This window comes from Hydra vulgaris, chromosome 08 (genome assembly GCF_038396675.1).
Source record: "Hydra vulgaris chromosome 08, alternate assembly HydraT2T_AEP".
Taxonomy (NCBI): Eukaryota; Metazoa; Cnidaria; class Hydrozoa; order Anthoathecata; family Hydridae; genus Hydra; species Hydra vulgaris.
The window spans coordinates 20662501-20675000 of record NC_088927.1 but is presented as its reverse complement, the minus strand read 5'-3'; positions in this window follow the sequence as shown (position 1 = coordinate 20675000).

Genomic DNA, 12500 nt, shown 5'->3' with positions numbered 1-12500 from the left:
CTTAACAAAAGAAAAAGAGCCACAGGTGGAATAAAATTTAGTTACATAAGGAGACAATAAATCAGAAAGATATTTGGCAAGTTTATAATTATATGTCCCAATTGTTGAATTAATTGGTCTGAAAGGCGATCAAGAAGAAACTTTATTGAGTTTGTGCATCTTAGGTAAAGCATAAATTCTTCCTGTTTGTGAAGCAACCGGATAAATTTTATTGTAAACATTTTCAAAACAATTATGTTTTTTAAGTTTCCAAAGATACCCTTGTAAAGATTGTTCTCTTTTAATAGTTGGATATGCTTCTAAAAAAAACAATTTGAAAATTAAAGAAACACTCCATATTAAATGGGAAACCCATCCTTAAATAAACAAACTGTTCATTATAATATAAACTTGTTTATCTAGTTTTTTGTTTGTTTTTTTTTTGCTTTTTTTTTTTTGTTTTTTATTTACTTATAATTTTATCTTTATTTTTTTGCTATTTACGATATCATAATTTGTATTATAATTTTAATTGGTTTGTAACGATTCTCTTTGTCTGTTATTATTTCTTTGTAATGTCTTCAAATTTAGATATTATATTTATATCCAAAGTAAGTTATGGATTATCTAACAAAAAACAGCTTATTAAATGGAAATCAGCATGGGTTCAGAAAAAATAAAAGCTGCACAACAAACCTATTTGAAACTCTTGATATTATAACAAATGCTCTAGAAAATGGCCACACAGTTGATATGTTACATCTAGACTTTGAAAAGACTTTTGATAATCAAACTTTACGCTGATATTAGTAAAACAATAAACATAAAAAATTTGAATAATTTAAAAGCCTTCAAAATTATATTAATATAATTTCATAGTCATCTATCTGACTCACAAAATTTAATTATAAAAAATGCAAAATTATGTATATCCGGAAAAAAACTGAACGTGATTTAGGTATAATGATTCAATTGGATCTAAAATGGCACTCACAAGCTGATTCAGTAACTAGCAAAGCAAACAGAATGTTAGGTATCATAAAGAGAACATTTAAATATTTAGATGTAATATCTATATCTATATCTATATCTATATCTATATATATATATATATATATATATATATATATATATATATATATATATATATATATATATATATATATATATATATATATATATTTACATATAAATTGATGATTTAATAATTATCTTAAACTCAATCCTTTAGATTCAATCCAATATATTCAACCTTATTATTAAATATTATAAAATATTTACTTATTTGTAGATACTAAATAGTGATAGTTATAATATATCAGCAGAACCAGTAAAGTTTGCTTGAATTCATTAAAGAAACTGTTTGTCATTGCTCCTGTGTACATTAAGATCATTATGCAATCGACTTGATGAAAGATGATATTACTTATATGGGCGGTAAAAGTTTTTAAATGATCAGGTAAATGCTGGCCTTTATTATAAAGCTAGTTGTGTATTACATGTTGTGGATAGTTTATGTAACAATATTAGTCTCTCAGTTCCAAAATTAAGAATTATGTTTCATATAGTAAATTGGGTTTTCTTACTCTTATGCAGTTTATTCATTTTTATTTAACAGTGTTCCAAAATATGGAAAAGTTTTTATATGAAACTTTTGAGAAACTCTTTTCTTACTAGTGCACTCGATATCATCAATTTATTTAGAAGGTAACAATATAGGTTTTAAAAAATTATCTCTCTAATATAATATGAGAGTACAGCTTTTAATTAACACATAATTTAACTGTGTTAATTTTTCTCCCTCCGTCCTCACCATTATATAAATACAATAATATTACTAAACCAATAAATTTATTGTTTCAGTAATTCCTGATGAAGCGTTATAACTCTTACTTGTTTTGGGCTGATTGAACAAGGTATTGACCCGAGAAAATTATCTAAAGATGGTAAAAATAAATGTTTTTCATTTACAAAAAATCATGAGATTGATATCTAAATATTACGACAGAAAAATGGTCGATGTATTAGGAAACCTCATAGTGTTTTTTTTAACATTTGGTAACATTTTTAAATAAAATGAAAATAAATTTGTATTTCTTATTTTTATTAAATATTTCTATATAGGTGGCTTTTAATAAATAGAAACCGTGGCGCTGTTATTAGAATTGTGATTTAGAAAAAAGAGGTTCGATGGCTCTAGCCTAATAACTGTCATTTAAAGGGATGAAATTTTTCTGGATAAATACAGTTCCGTATACTATTTAGGTCTCTCTGATGACTTAAACCCTTACTGCTCATATGAGCACAGTAACAGCATTTCAAAGCCATGTCATTTTACAACACTCAAATTTTTTATTTGATACCTTACTAAATAAAAAAAAATTCTAACTAAAAACCATCTAAATTTTCTGCAAATGTTTTTTTGTCAAGTTTGCTGTTCTGAGGCCTTTGGGCATAATCAAGGTGACTAATCCATTGATTGAATCTTTTAGAATAAGTACTGCAGAGATGATTTATTAATTAGTTGTCTGCGTACTTAAGAAATTAAATGTAGCTTTTTTCTGTTCAATGAAATAATTGGTGTGATTTAAAACCAGGACATATAAATTAACTCTTTCTAAAAAGTCTTGCACTGTTAAATGAGACCAAAATATCTAAAAACTTCATTTTGTTCTGTCATTTGCATTATATTAAAATGTTCTGATCTGTTTAACATCACTCGCAATAGCATGAAAAGATTCGTAAAAGGCGCAAGTTATTGGCGTCGACCTTCAAAGATATCTAGCGTCAATGTTGCTCAGTGTGTAAGAATTCATTTTTACATAAATTTGAGACCCACATATAATATTTGCCATCATCTTGTATCAAGAATTGATATCACAAGAGATGCTCTCTGCTTGAAGACAAGGTTTGCCTCAAATTGTTGTAGTGTACCGGTTGGTTCTCTTACACAGCAACAAAGGTTTTTTTCTTAATACAGTATTCTTGTAGTTATTTATCTGAGAATTCGCTTGCTTTATGGTTTACCCTGGTCATTATCAAAAAGAACAACTTTTACGCAAATCTTCTCGATACTACTACTAATTATAAAATTAGCAAACAAATTTATAAATAATTTTATAAACATTAGTTTTTGTTCCTCCTCTTGTTCTGTTTTTATTCACAAAAGATTAAAAGGACAGAAAAAAAAGCTAATTTAGGCTTTTTCTTCTGTCCTTTTAAACTTTCGCATTTACAAATGCGCAATAAAAAATCCGGGGATCCGTAACTTTTCATTGTCTTTTTTTTTAAGGTTTTCGCATGTCTATTATTACGCCATTGTTATTGGCGTTTCGGCTTTCGGCGTTTTAGAAATCGGCTTTTTAGGCAGTCTCTTATTTAAGGGGAGTTTTTCGAGAAAAGTCTGTCACTAATGTTAAATATGCAAAATCAGAAAAAAAATCCATAATCACAGCAAGAGTAAATTTTTTAGTAAATTTTTTATTGTTAATTTTTTCTATAAGTTTCTTTATTTCGTGTTAGTTAACACAGATTATAGATTATTTAATCCTTTAGTTTGATATACCTCAGGCACTTTATTTTACTTACATGAGGAAAACAGCCATGTTTTCCTTAAATAAACTGAAACAACAAGAACCAATATATTTACCAGATATATAGATATTTTACATAAGCATGTTATAAGCTATAAAAAATATATACAAATTCTACATTCTGGATGGTTCACTCTCATATAGCCTGGCTAAATAGAGGAGAGCAACCATAAACAAAACAAAACTAAAACAAATAAAACAAATAATACACCACAGAAGGTTGCTATTAGTCGATATTCATATTTATACCTTATTTATCTTCTATAGTGATATATTTTTTATCATCGGTGATACAATTGTTGTTTCTATTTATCATGATGTAGCAATTAGTATTTTAATTTAGTTTTGAGGACATATTTTTTAATGTTGTAAAAAAGGGAAAAGAGGAATTGTTTTTGATTTATTTTAAAGTTGATTTCAGTCCATTAATGCCGAGTATTTAAAGGAATGTTTACTGTAGGATTTTGTATTATATGTTTGCACACTCAGGGCACCTCTACAAGATTTTTTTGTGAGTTAACAGCTTGTTGCACCGGAAAGAGTAAACTATTTGTTTAATATTCGAGGTAGCTTTTTGTTTCGGCAGCTGTGAATAAATAAACAATTTTCAATTTTGATTATACTATATAATTTTAAAATTTGTAGTGCGTTACGAAATGTGAATGGTATTTTTAGTAGAAATTTAATAATCCTGACTGTTTTTTTCTGCATGAGAGAATTATGATGATTCACTTATGTTTTGATTATATGATAGAAAACAATTTGTGAGGTAAGAGTGAAATAAAGCAAAGTAAATAGACTTTAAAGTTTTGTTGTTGTATGAAACGTCTTAGCTTTGACAGAATGGTAAGGGATGTTTTCAACTTCTTAGAGATATCTTTATAAGTCCAGGCTAAGTTATTGTCTAGCTTCATGCCATAGTAGTTTACAAATTTTTTGCACCAAAGTTTTTCCCGTTCAACTTAATTTTGAGCTGCTGGTCTAATTTTTTGTGACGACTTTTAAACAATATTAAATCAGTTTTTTTAGAGTTAAAGGAAATTATGTTGGCATTTAGCCAATTGCTTAGTTTTTTAAGGTTATTGTTAATGTGTCTGTTGATGTTTTTTAAGGACTTATTAAAATAAAGAAGGTTTGTGTCATATGTAAAGGATTCTACAAAATTTTAAAGCTTTAGACATGGCATTTATATATATATATAGCAGTAAAAGAGCCGAGGACAGATTCCTGAGGAACATCTACTTTGATATCGTTTAGGTTTGAGTTTACCCTACTAATGGATACTAATTGAGTTCTATTAGTAAGAAAAGATTTAAACCAGGAGTTTGGAACTTCATTAACACCAAAGTAGGATAGGCCTATAAAGTAGGATGTCAACATCTACAGTGTCAATAGCCTTTTGAAGTTTGATAAAAAATACCACATCCAAATGTTCCTTCATCCAGAGGATGAAGGAACATTTGGATGTGGTATTTTTTCTGTTAGACTTAGTAAAGCAAGTGATGTAGAGTAGTTTGTTTGAAAACCAAATTGTAGTTCAAAAAACAGTTTCTTTCCATTGAAGAATTCATATAAGTGGTTAAACATTAGCCTTTCAAAAATTTTATCAATGAAATTGGAAAATTTTTGAAAAAGGAAATTACAGTTTGGCATAAATAGTTTTGAATCAGTTTTAAAAATAGATATAACTTAGAAAGTTTTTAAGTTTTCTGGGAAAACACCGCTTGAGAAAGAGGTATAAAAATGTTAAAAAGAATTCTTAAAAATTGCGTTATTAATAGTGTTAGAATTTTAAACGATTGTTAAACATATTTATTTTATTGACAGTAAGTATAGAGTAGTTAGTTTAGCTGCAAACTTTAATTTGTTTAAAAAAAGTTTGTTAAAGAAACTTTATTGTTATTATTTAATGAAGTCTTCATAAGTATACTAATATTTTTTATGTTTCTTTTTTTTTGAAAATTGAAAAGAAATGCAAGCATTGGGAGAAGCGTTGAGTTTTGGAAAGTGCTGTCTGTAAAAAAAGGTATGTCCTAATCAAATTATTATATTAAAACTGTCTAGCAAGAGAAGAATTTGTTACTGTTTAGAGACAAAATAGACTTTGTATATGAAGTTCAATACTTTGTTAAAACTGGAAAAAAAACTTTAAAAAAATTTTTTTTTTTTGTTTTTCGTGTGAAATATATTATTTTTTGTTTTATAAAGGGAACTTAATAACTTCTTTTTAATGCTCAAAGAGTCCTGTTTCCTATAAGATTCAAAGATGTATGTAAATAAACATAAACAAAAAGAAGCATAAAAAATATTAGTATAGTTATAAAGACTTCATTAAATAATAACAATAAAGTTTCTTTAACAAACTCTTTTTAAACAAATTAAAGTTTGCAGCTAAACTAACTACTCTATACTTACAGTTCCCTTCATAAGACAAAAAATAACATATTTCACGCAAAAAACAAAAAAAAATTTTATATAGTCAAGATTTTCTATTCAATTAAAAAAGTATAACTACAAAAACCAATATTCTCAAAATAATGTAGAGGTTCTAATTAGAAATACAATAAAGAATGAATTAAGTTTACATCTAGATATGATTTCGTAATAAACAGAGCAGCCAATTGGAAACACAACAAAATTATGGAAGGCATTAGCAGTTGTCAAGTCAACAAATGTAAACAGTTTCAAAAACAAATTAGACCAGTTTTTAGTACTTTTATTTGTTTAAAGTTTCCAGCTTTAGGATTATATTATTAAAAGTTATATTCGTTAAATTGAAGTTATGTTGCTGTATATTATCAAAAGCTGTCAAAGTGAGTTTTTTGCTGTCAAAGCTGTCAAAGTCCTTTTTTTCTAAAAAACCTTCTCTAAAACCCTCTTTTATCATCCAAAAATTTGAAATTTGATCAAATCTCCTCTTTAACTCCTTTTTTTTTATTTTTTAATTTCTTCATGGTACTACAATGTTACAAATTCCTGATCTGCAAAACTGGTTAACGTCTTAAAAGGCATTGGGTTGTAAAAAATCATTTTTAGGAAATCGATGGCATAAAAATTTAAAATTGTTTTTTTAACCCCTGCCCTAACCCAAAAAATGTTGAAACACTGGTGTGAAACCTATATAATTATATTTTGCAATCTTTTAAGTTGTCTCCTAGCCTAAGCTGATGAATCTTCAAAGTTGTGTATAGGTCAAGGAATCTAGACGTTAAATTACTTTCACACAATCTAATCTGACTTTAGTCAATATACTACAACAAATAATACAATAATTTTCAGAAGATGACCAATACTTTCATCCTGGCAATTTCAAAATGTTTGAAAAATTAATTTGGTATTGACAGGGTAAATACTTTTTGTGTTGCTAGTAGATGAGATATTGTGTTGCTAGTAGATGAGATTTGTGTTGCTAGTAGATGAGACATTTTTCATTTTTAAAATTTAGACAAACCGATACTTTTCCTAATATTTTATGTATACTGTGGATGAGTGAAATAAAAACGTTATTTAAGAAGAATTTTTACTCATTTATTCTAAAGTGTTACTTTGTTATAATAAAATATATATATATATATATATATATATATATATATATATATATATATACATATATATATATATTTATATATGTGTGAATATATATTATATATCTAAATGTATATTATATATATAAATGTATATAAATATATATAAATAGATATTATATATATAAATGTATATATATATATATATATATATATATATATATATATATATATATATATATATATATATATATATATATATATATATATACATATATATATATATATATATATATATATATATATATATATATAAACATTTATATATATAATATCTATATATTCACTATATATATATATATATATATATATATATATATATATATATATATATATATATATATATATATACATATATATATATATATATTTATACATATATATATATATATATAAATATATATATATATACATATATATATATATATATATATATATATATATATATATATATATATATATATATATATATATAAATATGTATGTATATATATATATATATATATATATATATATATATATATATATATATATATATATATATATATATATATATATATATATATGTATATATATATTTTTTTTGGTTCATTATTTAAATGTCGTGAACATGTAATATAGACATATAAACTTGGAATCTGGAAGAGAAGATCATAACGATCTTGTCGCCGGATCCATATAAAAATTACAATATAAATGTTATATAAAATAATACAAGTAGTTTATGACAAAATGAAAATCCAAAACATTTGAAATGATAAATGGTTAAAATAATCTATACAAAATTGATTAAACTTTGTTTGACAAAAGGGTTCTTTTAAATAGTTTTTATTTCCAAATTATATTTATTCTTTACTTATTCTTTACTTAAAGGTAAATAGATCTTTAAAAACATGTTATAAAGGGTTGTTCATTCATCAAAACGTAAAACATAAAGTATTATACAAGTTAAGTTCAAAAACTATTAGTACATTCATTTCTTTGAACAAAGGTTTTGAATTTGAAAAACAATTTAAAAATATATATATTATATGCATTGCATGTTTTTGATGTCAGTAAAGACATTGTGATTTAATTTTACCTGTAATTACCAAGGCAATATTTGCATAGTTTATAAAGCTATGAATGAATGAGTAGTATGGTTGTTTTAAATTTTTAATTAAATAATTTCTGGCCTTATTGAGGATTCCAATACTTTTTGCATCTTTTGTTGATATATAATTAATATGAGTTTTCCATGTTATATTTTCGTCAAGATAAATACCTAGGAATTTTAAAACGGAATCTTTTTTTATTTCTACTTCATCAATATAAAGTTTTGGTAAATCATTAAACAAAAAACGTTTTTTGTTTAGGAGTGGAAAAGGATCCACTTTGTTTTGTCAATATTTAATGTTAGTTTGATGCATTTAAACCAAGAAGAAATTTTTATAAGTTTTTTCTTCATACTTAAAAAAAGTTTGTTAATGTCTTTGTTTGATAAAAATAAATTTGTATCGTCTGCAAAAACGATGCTCATATAGTTTGAGGCCTTACTTAGATTGTTGATGTATACTAAAAAGAGAAGTGGACCAAGGATAGAACCCTGTGGAACACCACATTTTATTTCAATTAATGTTTTGAAAATCAATAGGAAGCAATTTTTCTCAGTGGTAGACGAATTGCTTTCTATTTGACAAGTAGCTGATACCATTTGATCAATTTACCAGTTAATTTCGTAGAACTCAAGTTTTTTAAGTAAGATATCATGATTGACTGTACCAAAAGCCTTTAATAAATCGACAAAAACACCAAGTGTATATTGTGATTTAGAAAAAGAATTTGAGACTTCATGTGTAAACTGAATAATGGCTTGTTCATTTGAACTATTTTTTTTAAAGTCGAATTGATTTTTATAAAGTAAATTATTCGAAATCAGGTAGTTGTATGTCTTTTTAAAGATAATTTTTTCTAAAATTTTTGAAAACGCCGGAAGGATAGAAATAGGGCGATAATTATTGACGTTTGATTTTTCTCCGTCTTTATAAATCGGGATAACTTTGGCAATTTTTAATTGGTCAGGGAAAATCCCTTGTTGTATAGATGTTTTGAAAACTTTAAATAGAATATTTTTCAAACTTTTATAGAAATCTATAATTATGTTCCCGTTTATTCCATCCGCACCGATTGCTGTGTATCTTTTTAGAGATTTGAAAGCTCTTTCAAACTCTTCAATTGATAAATCTAGAAATAAGTCATGGGGAGAAAGTAAATTATTTGAAGTTGTCAAAAAATTATAAAAGGAAATTTTTGTAGAAGGAATCCTATCAGCCAGCCTAATACCGATATCAGTAAAGTATTTATTAAATTCTTCCGCTATTTCATTTGGTTCATATAAAAATAAATTGTTTACTTTAATCATTTTCGGAAAGAAATTTAAACAGGTTTTCTGATTCCCCGTTATTTCTTTTAATATTTTCCATATTTGTTTTGAGTCATTTTTATATTTAGTAATAAGATTAGAGCAATAATTTTTTTTTCAGGTTTTTACGAATTTTTTCAAATAGAGTTTTGTAGTTTTTATGTATGCGTAAATTAGCATGAGATTTTGTTTTTAAATATTTTATTTACAATTTTTGTTTAATTTTTGAAGACCCTTTAAATTTTTAAGACCCTTGGTAATCCAAGGACTTTTTAAGGTTTTTGGTTTTAAGGTTATTTCGTAAACGGGAAAATTTGCATCGTACACCGATGAGGAATGTATTAAAGAACTTATTATAGATTACATTTATATCTTCATTAAAATTTAAATGCTTCCAGTTTAACAATGATAATTGATATTTAAACGTTTCTAAATTTTTTTGTCGAAAATACGTTTTCTTATAGTTTGACTTTTATTAGTGTTAAGAGTTAAAATTGTGTTGATTGTTAGAAAAATGGGAAAGTGGTCTGATATATTTGATTTTATAATGCCTTTTTGTATGTCATTGATATATACATCTGTTGTTAAAATATTGTCGATTAGGGTGATTGAGTTTTCTGTTATTCGAGTAGGCTGGTTGATAAGCGGTATTGCTCCTGATACATATATTTCATCATAAAATTGTTTTCTTTTTTTCTTTTCTCTATATCATAAGCAATCCATATTTAAATCGCCATTTACAAAGTTTTTTTTCATTTCTGTTACCTTTATGAAAAATATTTGCTTTACGTATAAGCTTAAATTTTCTGACGCACCACCAGGTGGTCTATAACAACAACTTAGTAGAATGCTTTTGCTTTTAAACTTATCGCTTTTATTGTTTAAAATTTCAATTATAGCGATTTCTTTATCCCCATCAGAAACGCACTAAATCATTCCTAGCGTTATGCGCAATGTTTTGTTTTACGTAAATCAGAATTCCGCCGCCGCGTTTATTCAATGGTCTTTCTAATAAAATCGTTTCAAAACTAGGAAGATGCTTATTAAGCTCATTTTGCGAACACCAAGTTTCCGTTAAACAAATAATATCAAAAATAGTTTCTAGTTTCTTCTATAATATGTCGAAGATATTCAAAATTTTATGTACATACTTCTTATATTTATGTGGACAATTCTGATTTTTTTGTTTTCATTGCCATTTTTAGAAAGAAATTCTTTTAAGTCACTAGCACAATTATAAAAACAATCCATTTTTAAGTCATTAAAATAATTAACATCTGGATCTGTGTTTTCATCAGATCCAATGCATTTGTTTCCGAAGTTGAAAATAAGTGATTCATAGTCCTTCATTGTATATATTTTTGTTGTTATCATTTTTTGTCTATTAAATAAGATTTAAAAGAATTTCTTATACTTCTGAGGCGCGCGTTACAAGTTTGGTATATATAATTTTTGCAAACTTACCCACAGCTCGAAGTTCTTTTGCTTTTGTAAATAGAAGTCGTCTTTTTTCGATTGTGTAATTGCACAATTACACAATTATAACTATTGAGTTTTACTTTTAAGTCATTTGATTCCTTAACAACTTGTTCATTATATTCATTCTGAAAATTCATTGCTTTAGTAACTTCAGCGATTTCTCTCTTCAGTAAAGCATTTTCGTTTTCTAATTTTTCAATTTCAAAGTCAAATTTTTCATCTAATATATCAAATCTATCTCCAAAGGTTTTTAGTAAAGTGCTTTCATGACATTCCAAAAATTCTTTTACAACTGTTAAAGATTTTTCCATTTTTGAATTATTTCAAAATATAAAAACTTATTTTAGCAGCAATAAAATTGCGTCTTATCTCGTTGAAAGTGTACAAAAAAAAAACTAATAATAATACATATATATATATATATATATATATATATATATATATATATATATATATATATATATATATATATATATACAAGTATGTATATAAATACATGTCTTTGTGTATATACAATGTTTACATTTATATATAAACATTAAATAAGCGTAGATATATTTATAATATATATCTACGTAAATATTTATGTATATGTACATATATGCATATATATATATATATATATATATATATATATATATATATATATATATATATATGCATATATACATACATACATATTTATATATATATATATATCTATATATTTATATATGTGTATATATATATATATATATATATATATATATATATATATATATATATATATATATATATATATATATATATATATATATATATTAAATTCGAGGATTCGGCATTTTTTGATGTTTGAGATAAACTTCCTATCATGAAACAAACTCTAAAAAGTTATGTTTGTATTTATGTCACTTAAGGAAGTTTTCCAAAAAATTGTGATGATTGGAGTCTGGGAACAAAAGTCCCTAAAATTTTGGTCACAACTGCCCCAAAAAAGAGCGCAACAAGTTGATAAAATATTTTTTTTGCCATTCTTAAATAATTTTGTATTCATCGATAAATTCTAAATCTCATAAAATAATCGTTATAAATAAAGCGTTCAAAAATTATGATCTTATAAAATTTGTAACCCCTCTCAAATTTAGGGGATTCAAACTTTATTTAGTCATTACTTCTAAACACTAAGAGAATGTTGTTTAAACTTTAGAATCGGCCAAAATTTTAGGGCTTTTTTATTCCCAGACTCCAATCATTGCAATTTTGTGTGTGTATGTGTGTGTGTGTGTGTGCGTGTGCGTGTGTGTGTGTTCATTTATTTATGTCTGAATCTTAGATTAATAATAATGTAGACATTGAAATATTAGAAGGCGAATATGCACAATAACATGATCCATTGCAAAAACTCAATCTTACAAAGAAAAAAAGAATAGAATTTTTCTTTGGTTGTTTATCAAACAATGTTTGTATAACTTAGAACTTGAGGCC